Source organism: Narcine bancroftii, chromosome 5 (genome assembly GCF_036971445.1).
Source record: "Narcine bancroftii isolate sNarBan1 chromosome 5, sNarBan1.hap1, whole genome shotgun sequence".
NCBI classification, from domain to species: Eukaryota; Metazoa; Chordata; class Chondrichthyes; order Torpediniformes; family Narcinidae; genus Narcine; species Narcine bancroftii.
Window position 1 is genome coordinate 34211640 of NC_091473.1, and position 10075 is coordinate 34221714.

Below are 10075 nucleotides of genomic sequence, written 5' to 3' on the forward strand. Positions count from 1 at the left end.
AAATTGCTCGTGATACTCAGAACAAGAAATCACTGCCATAAATTCAAAACATCCCAGTAAAGGTATCAGAGATAATTAATCATCAACATCCTCCTTTGAAGTGAGTATGTGACACTTAAATATATGGAAGAAGCTTTACCCTTACAGCATTCCAACAAGGAAAAGGATAGTAATTTGGGTTTCTCTCACACATTCTAATTTCTCAGTCTGGCTTTTATGAATGGTTGTTTATATCTTTGAGGACAAAGCGAAGCAGATCTTCAGACTTTGAACTACTTTCTGAGAATGCACTGTTTGCTTACATCAAAGTATTTCATTATATATTAATCACTCATGGTCAAAGTTCATCCTCGCCAACATTCCTGTGTTAATCTTTTGATTAGCAGGTATCTGGTCTTCATGCGCTTCCATAGCATTCAAATAGCTAGACATCTCAACCATCTGACCACACGTCAAATTCTCTCAATCCCCTGCATCCATCTCTCCATTCCTTATTTTCTCCGATAGCCAGTCCACCTAAACTATATCTATCTACAGAGTTCCTTCATCTGAAGTACCTAATCCCTTCACCGATGATACAATACATTCATCTTCTGTACTTCTAATTTTAGCACACCATGCCCCCTCCTGATTACATTCTTCATCCTCTCCAACCTCTCTGGAACCTTGAGTTCTTCATTTCTATTGTCCCACAACGAAAAAGATCTCACATGCAATAGAGCTCTGCACTAAAGCAGTACATACCAACTGGTGGTGCCACCTGCCCCTAAAGTGTTTTTTTTTGTTTATTTCTCATGAAATACCAAGTTCTGTGAGAAGGGTTCATCGGTGTACAAATCGAGGATTGTATCTAACGTTACCTAGAACCATGTAAGGAGCACAATTTACAGAGCACAGGATTGCAATGAAATGGAAGAGAAATATCCACTAAGCAAAGGCAGCATGTGACCATGGATTATGGGATTCATTCAGAAGCCCGAATGCAACAGGGAAGAAACTATTTGGCCTGTTGATGCTTTCTTATGCCATTTCCCCAATGGAACGTGCGAAAAGAGAGAGTCTAGGGTGTGATGCTGCTTCCTGATTGTTGGCTGCCTTTCCAAAGCAGTGGGAGATGTAGATGGAATGCAGGAAAGGGAAGTTTGTATTTATGTTCCAAGCTCATTCACTACCTCCTGTAGTTTCTTCTAATCTTGAGCAGAGCATTTCCTATATCATGTTGTGATGTATCCAGATAGCATATTTTTGATCAAATTGAGGGGAAAGGGGGATATGCTGAACTTCCTTAGCATTTTAAGAAAGTAAAAGTGTTGCTGCACTATCTATTTTTTCAAATCTGCATTTTTAATTTTTTAAAATATTTCTTGCACCATGAATCATAACAATAACAATATTCACAAACGATCATCACTAATATATACAGTGACATTTACTCTATTTCCCCCCTTTCCCCCTTTCATTCCCCCCACCCCCTTCAAAAACCAATAAATAATAAAACACATAAAACAAAGAAATAACAAAGAGCAAAGAAGTCGTATCGTCCACTTTCACATATTTAAATCTTACCGTGCTCGAATAATCATGTCGTTTTAAGAGATGGAGGTTTGTGGTCGGCATTCTCTAACATATTTTATGTATAGTTCCCAAATTTGTTCAAATAATGTATACTTGTCTTTCAGATTGTATTTTTTTTTCTAATGGAAAACACTTGTTCATTTCTGTTTACCACTGTTGTATTTTAAGGTTTGTTTCCATTTTCCAACAGAATTTTTTTTGGATCTTTTGGTATACTAGTTTTTGTGATTTTGTTTAATTTTAGGCTTAGATCTTCCCAGAAAGTTTTCACTTTTGTACATGTCCAAACTGCATGTAACGTTGTTCCAGTCTCTTATTTACAGCAAAAGCATCGATCCGATGCTGTTGGGTCCCACTCTTTTAATTTCTGAGAAGTAATATACAAACTATGTAGCCAGTTATATTGTATCATACGTAATCTAGTATTTATCGTGTTCCTCATTGTTCCTGTACATAACTTCTCCCATGTTTCATTCTTTTTTAAAATCTTTTTCCCAGCTTTATTTTGGTTTATACTTTGTTTCATCCTTTTCCTTATATTTCAATTTGATGTACATGTTGGTAATAATTTTTAAAATTATCATTTGTGTCTGTGATTAAATATTCATAGCTGCTACTTTCTGGTAATCTCAAGCTATTTCCCAATTTATCTTTTAAATAAGTTTTCAACTGTTAATATGTAAACATTGTACCTTGTATTATTCCATATTTATCTTTTAATTGCTCAAACATTAATAAATTATTTCCCAAAAAGCAATCTTCTATTTTCTTGATTCCTTTTCTATCCCATTCCTTGAAAAATAAATTCCACTGCTCACTATCTTGATTGTTACATTGATGTGATTGTCCTAGATCAGGTCATTGGAGATGTTTATGGCTAAGGACTTGAAGCTGTCTACTCTTTCAGCTTGAGTGCCATTAATATGGACAGGGATGTGGACTCTAGTACCCCTTTTCTCTCTTTTTAATTTTTTTTATTTTTATTTTTCACACTATGAATCATACTGACCAAAATACATAGACATTTTTCTCTTGTATAGTGTCATTTTCTCCCCTTTTTCCCCCCTCCCTTCCCTCCCTCCCTCACCCCCCTTCCCATTTATTCAAAGTTCAATCTATATCAAACCCATTAAACAATGTTGTCACTTAATAAAAATAAACAAGAAATTTTTGTCTTTTATATATTGAGTCAGTTCATTTCGTTGTCTTCTCCTTCTGTCATTTTAGGTGGTGGAGGTCCATGGTAGGATTTCTCTATTGTGTTTCATAGATGGTTCCCATATTTGTTCAAATATTGTGATGTTATTTCTTAAATTATATGTTATTTTTTTCTAATGGAATACATTTATTTTTTTCTATGTACCATTGTTGTATTCTCAAGTTGTCTTCTAATTTCCAGGTTGACATAATACATTTTTTTGCTACAGCTAGGACTATCATAATAAATCTTTTTTGTGCTCCATCCAAATCGAGTCCAAATTCTTTATTTCTTATATTACTTAGAAGGAAGATCTCTGGGTTTTTTGTTATATTGCTTTTTGTGATTTTATTTAATATCTGGTTTAGATCTTCCCAAAATTTTTTCACTTTCTCACATGCCCAAATTGCATGTATTGTTGTTCCCGTTTCCTTTTTGCAGCTAAAACATCTGTCTGATACTGTTGGGTCCCATTTATTTAACTTTTAGGGTATGACCAATTATATTGTATCATGCGTAACTTTGTGTTTATTGCATTTCTCATAGTTCCGGAGCATAGCTTTTCCCATGTTTCATTCTTTATCTTTATGTTTAGATCTTGTTCCCATTTTTGTTTAGGTTTACAGTTTGTTTCCTCGTTCTCTTTTTCTTGCAGTTTGACATACATGTTTGTTATAAATTTTTAAATTATCATTGTCTCTGTAATCACATATTCAAAATTGCTTCCTTCTGGTAACCTCAGACTGTTTCCCAATTTGTCCTTCAAGTAGGTTTTCAGTTGGTGGTATGCAAACCCTTTTCTGATGTGGAGTTTCCATCCCTAATGCTACAGCAAAATAAATGAAGTACAAGCATCTGATCAAGAATCTGCATTTTTTTGGGTTTCCAGTATCTAAACTCTTGCATCTGACTCTATCAATGGTTGTTGAGAATTAGGAGGCAAAATTAGTGGCAAGATTTTACTATTCCTCAAAGCAAATTTCTGCAAGAAACTTTTAATGGGATACCAATTGAACTGTTGGCTTAAATCTTCAGTACTACTTGTTCCAATCTTCCTGCAATTACTACATTCTGATATCAAGGTCATCTTCTAACCAGGGAAGTGGTTGAGGCTGCTTCATTAAACATATTTAAAATTTGGTTAGTTAAATTTTTACATGATAGAGGAATAAGGGGATATGAGGAGAAGGCAGGTAGGTGGAGTTATGTCATAAATTAGATCAGCCATGATCTTATTGAATGGCGGAGCAGGCAATGGGCCATTTTTGGCCTACTCCTGTTCCTACTTCCTATGTTCCTATGTTCCACAGCTACTAACTATTTACCAAATTACAAAAACATATAATGCCATTCCCAGCTTATATGGTTTAAAATTGGTTCAGGAGAATTCTATTTTGCTTTCCAAACAATATATTTCTCTATTGCATCTGCTTGCTACATTAGAGTCTAACCTATTACAATATTTCCATCAATTGGTCTTAATTATTTGACATTCCAACTAAAAACAAGTGCAGCAGGTTTCTGCTCTCTCTTCAATTGTTTTCCCATCAGATCTAATGCTGATCAGTAAATAAGTAGGACACATTATTCAAGCAGGAAGAGAAACTAATAATAAATGAAAAGAGAAAGGAAAGTGAATATAGGGTGAATCCAAGCAGGTCTAATTGGGTGCGGGAGTGAGTGGATCAGTGAGAATTAATGCTCCCTGAGGTTGACAAAGCAAGGTCTGGACCATTGGAACTCCTCTTGAATTGCATGTTATCAGTCTGCAACTTCATACAGGAACCAAGTAGTCCAAGTTAGAGGAGGCTAAAACTTGGCATCTAAACAAATTCTTCCATTAACTACTGACTTCCTTCCCATTGCCTTGATATGGTGCAAAAGCCACAGGCCTTCCATGATCAGGCAATAGTTACAGTCATTTCATCACTAAAATAAATCACAGGACTATCAGTTGATCAGTTCTTGATATTAATGGCTTATGACGACCTGGAGGGTTTGTATGAGCAAGAAGGAGTTATTTCTTGGCCATCACTAATTCTGAACTGCATGTTACAGCCCCTTTATGTCCTTAATAATGGACAGATTGATAGATTCTAAATCATCGAAGGTGAGCAGGAAACAAAAGAGAATGTGGATTATCTGAAAGATTTAATAGAAATAGAATCTAATAGAAATACCAACTTTTTATTCTAGATATTGAAGGTCAGTATGAACCAAAAATATGCTGAACTCTTATCTCCATGTGCAAATAACAACTTGGCACATTCTCTAATTCCACGCAACGAATGGACATTTTCTGCAAATCAATTTCCCTCAGGACTAAGTTTCTCATTCACCAAGATATAATGTATGGTATATATTCATAGGCTTATTTTTGCTGTTTTGCCTGATGTATTTTATGTCATTTTGCTCAATGTATAATTTGTATTATGTGCCTCATCTACTGTACTACTTCCAAACAATGCATTATATTTCTGCATTTATGTATATATACATATCCAGGCAGGTGGACATACATGCTACACTCATGCCTACTTTTGCTTTTCTTTCTTTAGCCACCTGTAGTTCTGCAGATGTTATTCTTGTCTCTGAATCAGAAGGCTTTGTGCTCAAGCAACACTACAGAGATTTGAGTGCTAAATTCTTTGTCAGATGATGTGTTACATTCAGGCCAAATTAAGGTGCTCTATAAAATTCCCATTCATCCTGAGCAATATTTATCCTTCAGTCCACAATACTAAACAGATTGTCTGGTCAAATCACACAATTGCTTGTGGGAACTGTGATTAAATTGGCACCATTTTTCCTGCAACAATCTAAAATAGGCAGTTAACAATTTTAGGTCACCCTGAGATCCCAAAAATTAAGATATAAATGAAAATCTTTTTTTATTCCTGTTCACAGGCACATTCTTCCCTCTCTTAAAGTAACAAATGCATACCTATATTAATAAGGGAGGTTTTTCTTTCTGAATCTCATTTACCAGTAAAGATCATCCAACTCCTCACATATCAATTACTTCACAGAAGAATGCTAATATTTATTTTGTTACACTATCAGTCAAATATCCCACATACCCCACTTCAGCTTTTTCCATTTATCATAGATTGATTGCCAGCTTTACCATGTTGCAGTTTGAGCTATGCTCTATCTATTACACCTTAAAGGGATTAGATTAGAATATTTCAGTCAATTTTCCCAAAAAGATGCTCCTGAAAAGATGCTCTATTGTTACTGTGGATGGTGGGGAGTGGGAGTAGTGGGGAGGGGGAGTTAACAGTGCCCTGAGAGCCCCAGGTAACAAAGGAACAACCGAAAAGTTTATAGTCACAGAGCCATAATTTACCATCATCTATACTGTTGGATTAATTTTAACATGGTGAACAGCTCCGATGCTCCTGCATTACCCCAATGGGAAATCTGAATGAGAATATTAATGATGCCGATGAATCTATCATTATTACTCAAGATAGTGTCACTTGCTATTCCTGCAGCAATCCCTTTCCCAGAACAACAGTGGGGAAACATAGAAGAATAATGCCAAGCTGTCCAAAGACATGTGAACACAAGGCTGGGGACATCACAGTCTACTTCCAGGCTTCTGGAACTTTGGAATAACAGAAAGGATTTGCAGGCTGCAGACGAAGGTTGATTTGGAAACGCAAAAGCCACAACTAAAGAAGATATATGAGATAACAGCTAATACATTGGACAACACTTTTTTTCAAAAGGTTTACTTCCTGAAAAAAAATTGGGTATTATAAAGACAATTTCAGATTTGCTACATCTCGTATGGAATTGGAAAAAACATTATATTAACTTTTACTGAATTTATCATTAAGCATATACTCGCCACATATGTAACAGAATGTGTTGCCGCCGTTGTGACATTGATGAGACATTTCTGCTGTATTGAATCTTCCTGAAGACAATAAATGTTATTATTAAGTACACTCACCATGCTGTTGCCTGAAGAACATGCACATCAACATGCATTCCATCTATATCAATGTTATGCATAGCATCTATATATGTGAACTGCTTTTATAGCCTGTCTGTATCTCTCCTGACTCAGCATGCACAGGCCCAAGACAATACTTACATTACACCTGCCCAGGCAGGCTTGGACTGACCAAAACAGTTTGCTTTGTGGACAAGTTTACTTAAAATATGTCAGTAAATCACAAAAAGATTATAGCTATAAAAGGTACATGTGTGGCGGTGCACATCGCTTGCAGCAAACTGGCCCCGCTTGTATTGCCACGCTGGTGGGGCAGCTGCAGGAAGATGGTGCTGTCGGGGCTCACTGATTGCCTTATGGCTTAGGCCACAGCTCGCACCCTGGGCAACGTGATGACATCACCGCCGCGCAGGTTGGAACTCCCATTGGCCTTAAAGGGGTGCACACGAAATTCAAATAAACAGTTCAACTGAAATGTCCACCATGTCCTGTGGTGTGTTTCTGTGTGTGGCAGCCACTACATTGATGACCCTACAGAGCCCAGATGTTATCTGGTCTCCAACCATGGATTCATCAACGATCAGCGCTGTGGACATGAAACTACACCCCTTTGGACCCAACGATCTCACACGTGGTTCAGGCAGACAGAGAAGCAGTTTCATCTAAGACAGATCACTTCTGGCTCCACGAATTTCTACCATGTGGTGAGCACCCTCGATGAAGAAACCGTGGCCAGAGTGGACGACCTGATCCACAATCCACCAGAGGAGGGCAAGAATGTCGCCATCAAAGCCCTCCTTCTTGGCACCTTTGGTCTCTCCCATCAGTAGTGCACGGCCAGTCTGATGCACCTCAATGGCCTGGGGGACAGAGCCCCGTCCGCTCTAATGGATGAAATGCTCACACTGGCAGAAGGCCACAAACCCTGCCTGATGTTTGAACAAGCCTTCCTGGAACAAATGACGAAAGACATCCAGCTTCTACTGATGGATGAGGATTTTTCAGATCCCCTGAAGGTCGCAGCCCATGCTGACGTGCTGTGGAGAACCAAACGGGAGAACAAGGCTGCCATGAATCAGGTCACCTGCCCTGGACCCAGCCAACCACAGCCCGCCCCCAGGCATAAGCAGGAAGAGCACCAAACCATCTGGTGTTTCTACCATCAACGCTGGGGAGCTCAAGCCCGCAAGTGCCGACAGCCCTGCTCATACCAGGGAAACGACGAGGCCAGCCGCCGCTGATGGCTGCAATGGTTGGCCACGCGAACAGCCTCTTGAATGTGGTTGACAAGATCATTGGACAGCATTTCCTGGTGGACACCGGAGCGGAGCTGAGCATGCTTCCCCCGACTGCCCTCGAAGTGCACACGGCCCAGAGATAACCACCATCTGCACACCCAGAAACAAGTACTTCCTCATCCTGGATGAATTCCCCGCCATCCTATGGCCACAATTCACTGCCACCATGTCTCAGCACAGCATCCACCACCACATCGCCACACAGAACCCTTCACTCCACTCCAAGGCCAGATGACTACCACTGGAGAAACTGCAGCTCGTGAAAGTGGAGTTCTCCCGCCTCCAGGAACTCGGCATAGTCCGCAAGTCAGAAAGCCCTCTCCCTTGCACATGGTCCCAAAGGCCTCTGGGGGGGGGGGGGGGTTGGCGCCTATGTGGCGATTACCGCCGGCTCAATGATGCAATCCCATCCCCCATATATAGGACTTCACGGCCAACCTGCATGAAGCCAGGGTTTTCCTTGAAGGTCGACCTGGTGAGGGGCTACCACCAAATCTCTGTACACCTGGAGGATATTAGGAAAACCGCCATCATCACCCCTTTTGGCTTTTTTGAATTCCTGCGGATGCCTTTTGGCCTGAAGAACTCAGCCCACATATTCCAGCAGCTCATGAACGCAGTGGGTAGAGACCAAGATTTTGTGATCATTTATCTCAATGATATTCTCATCACCAGTTGAGATCACAATTAGCACAGGACCCATCTTCACACACTGTTCACCCGTCTGGCAGAATTTGGCCTCACCGTAAATGTGGAAGGAGTTTGGGAAGGAGTCGCTACAGTTTCTGGGCCATAACATCACTCCAGATGGGGCAGCACCATCACAGGACAAGATCAAGGCCATACAGAAGTTCCCCAAGTGGACAACCTCAAGGGCCTGCAGTGGTTTACCGGGATGGTTAATTTCTACCACCACTTCATCCCAGGGGCCGCCCGCATAATGTGCCTACTGTTCGCCCTGATCCTGGCAAAACAAAAAACTCTCAAGTAGAAAAAGGAGGCCAAGAAAGCTTTTGCCCAAACCAAAGACGCCCTTGGCAGCGCCACCCTACTGGCCCATCCATGGCGCAACACCCACACAGCATTCTCAGCGGACGGGTCCGCCACAGCCATCGGGAACATCCTCGAGTAGGAGGTCAACAGACAGTGGCGCCTGCTAGCATTCTTCAGCTGGCACCTCCGACCTCCTGTCTTGGGTAAACTTGTACCTCTCATTTTGTTTGTTTTAGATTGGTCACAGTGTTTGAACTACCGAAAGAAAATAGACACACACACCGAGAGCAGTTCAGTTTATACAAATGTTTATTACTAATTCAAAAGCTGATTTCACACTACAATATCCAAGCCCTTCCCAACTATACTTATCAACGCTTGGACTGGTCCCAACTGCCGAAGCGAGGCAATGACCGCACACTTGTAGCAGGTTGTCAGGGCGCCGGTAGCAGCTTCTCCACCTCCCCTGACCGGGACATTGGCTGGACTCTAGAAGTTTTTCTTGCTGAGAGATGTTGCCACCTCTCGGAGAGTCTCTCTCTAACTTAAGCAGTGGGACCATGACTTATATTACCCAAAAACTGCTTACCCAAGCATCTATTCCCAGCACAGCAAGAAAGATAAGCAAGCAAGCTAGCATACTAGGTTTCTAACTAGTAACATAATTTTCAGCTTATCACTTTGAATACAATGGTTTATTTTGCAACAAGGCTAGGCCTCTAACAGTCTGTGACCAAAACAATCAGGAAGATTTGCAGACGATACTAAGATAGGTGGAATAGTGGATAATGAAGAAGGTTTTCAAGGATTGCAGAGGGATTTGGGCTGCTTAGAAAAGTGGGCTGAAAAATGGCAGATGGAATTTAATGCTGATAAGTGTGAGGTGCTTCATTTTGGTAAGAAGAATCAGAATAGGACATATGTGGTAAATGGGAGAGCATTGAGGAATACAGAAGAGCAGAAAGATTTAGGAGTGACGGTACATCGTTCCCTGAAGGTAGAAACTCACGTGAATAGGGTGGTGAAGAAGGCTTTTAGTATGCTGGC